A 2,467-nucleotide genomic window follows, 5' to 3' on the forward strand; every position below is an offset into this window, starting at 1 on the left:
AGAGACCAATCTACTTCGAGTGTAAACTAAATGAGCCAATGCACATTGGCATGCGATTATTGCATCCAGCTGCTGCTGATCACAGCGTGAGTATAAGTAGGCAGCAGATGCAGTGCATATTCAGCTTTTCGCTTCGGAGCCGAGCGATCACATTGTTCTGCTCCTGACTACTCTACTGAGAGAAGAAGACTGAACGAGTTCAGCGCGCTCTTGGAGAGCTCTTCGTGTTGGCGATACGGCGCTTCAGCGGTGGTCGTTCCAGTGTCGAGTGGGTTGCGCACTTCAGGCTGCACTACCCCTGTCATGTTGCAAGTGGCCATCTCCCCTGTGCGCCTCAGCACATAAAAGAGCATTTCCCTGAAAGAGCCAATTTCTCTAAAAGAGCTCACACAGGTGCGTCTTTGTAAAGACGATGGATTGTCTTTTTAAAGATGCCGTTTCAACCGTGCGTTTCTGGATGCAGTCGTTACCTGGCGCCGGGTGATGGTCACGATTGCTGCCTCGCGTGTCTGGGCATTAAACAAGCTGAGGTGGCGTTTGTGGTGTGAGGTGTTCCCATTGCGGGAAGATGACCTCTGGAGAGGAAGATTCGGCTGCGCTCCGGGATGGTGGCAATGCCTGAATCGGATCCATAGATGTCGGCTATGCTTTTCCGGGCCGCCGAGAGGGTAGGGCTTGAGTGGAAACCTCCACCGCATCCCGAGCCCTCGAGGTTGGATGATTGGTTTCTCGGGGTGGCTCTCGCCTTCCTTCCCGGAGGTGCATGAGGAGCTCACCAAGTCGTGGATGGCACCTTTTACTGTCAGAAACTGGCCTGCTGGTTCCTCCTCCCTCCGTAGCGATGCAATTGTGTCCTAAGTCCGCCTCCTCCTGGCGGGGAGACCCGGTACTCCCCTCCTGGGCCTGTAGGCATTCGTCTGGTCTGACCGGCGGTCCTTATATGGCTTGTGGAGAAGCTGCTTCCACCTTACACACTGTGGCGTTACTGCAGGTGCACCAGGCCAAGGCACTGAAGGACCTGCATGAGGGTGGACACGATCCGAAAGTTCTGAAAGAGCTCCGAACCGCTACTGACCTCGTGCTCCGAGCAACGAAGGTCACCACGAGTTCTCTGGGTCATGCGATGTCCATGCTTGTGGTCCAGGAGCACCATCTCTGGCTGTGTCTGGCCGACATGAGGGACGCCGACAAGGTACGGTTCCTCAACGCCCCTGTGTCCGCCCCCGCGCCGCATCCGCAGCAGCCTCCAGCCAAGCAGCGCCATGGAGCCGGGCGTAGGCAGGCCGCCCCGCCCGTCCAGGCCCCCATCAAACCTGGCGGTTAGCGACCAGTACAAGGTCCTGCCCTTCGGGCTGTCCCTCTCTCCCCATGTCTTCACGAAAGTCGCGGAGGGGGCTTTTGTTCCCCTCAGAGAGCAGGGTGTTCGCATCCTCAACTATCTCGACGATTGGCTTATAGTAGCACAGTCTCGGGATCAGTTGTGCGAGCACAGGGAACTGGTGCTCCGGCACCTCAGCCAGTTGGGTCTTTGGGTCAACTGGGAAAAGAGAAAACTCTCCCCGACGCAGAGGAAATCTTTTCTCGGTATGGAGTTGGTTTCAGTCGAACAGACAGCACGCCTCACAGAGGAATGTGCGCGGTCGGTGCTGAACTGCTTGAATTCATTCAAGGGCAGGACAGCGGTCCCACTGAAACTATTTCAGAGGCTCCTGGGGCATATTGATAGAGCTGGGACCCGCTGCTTCATATGAGACCGCTTCAGCACTGGCTTCATGGCCCAGTCCCGAGGTGGGCGTGACAGCGCGGCACTCACCGGGTCCAAGTTACACCGGACTGTCGCCAAACCTTCACCCCGTGGTCAGACCTTACGTTCCTCCGGGCAGGAGTGCCCCTAGAACAGGTCTCCAGGCATGCTGTGGTTTACACGGATGCCTCCACCACAGGCTGGGGGGCCACGTACAATGGGCACGCAGTGTCGGGGGTATGGACGGGCCCCCAACTGCACTGGCATATTAATTCGGGCCTCCAACTGCACTGGCATATCAATTGCCTGACGTTGTTAGAGGTGTGCCTTGCCTTGAACCGTCTCAAAGGGCGCTTACGAGGCCAGCACGTGCTGGTCCGAACGGACAACACGGCGACCGTTGCATACATCAACCGACAAGGTGGTCTACGCTCCCGTCGCATGTCGCAACTCGCCCACCCCCTCCTCCTTTAGAGTCGGAAGGTTCTGAGGTCACTTTGTGCCATTCACATTTTGGTCTGCTCAACCGTACGGCCGACGAGCTGTCACGAGCTATGCTCCCGGGAGAATGGAGACTCCATCCCCAGACGGTCCAGCTGATTTGGAGACGTTTCGGAGCCGCTCAGGTAAACCTGTTTGCCTCTCCAGAAACCTCTCACTGCGAGTTGTTCTACTCCATGACCGAGGGAACACTCGGCACGGACGCACTGGCACACAGCTGGT

Source organism: Sinocyclocheilus anshuiensis, unplaced genomic scaffold (genome assembly GCF_001515605.1).
Source record: "Sinocyclocheilus anshuiensis isolate Anshui unplaced genomic scaffold, SAMN03320099.WGS_v1.1 scaffold328, whole genome shotgun sequence".
NCBI lineage: Eukaryota > Metazoa > Chordata > Actinopteri > Cypriniformes > Cyprinidae > Sinocyclocheilus > Sinocyclocheilus anshuiensis.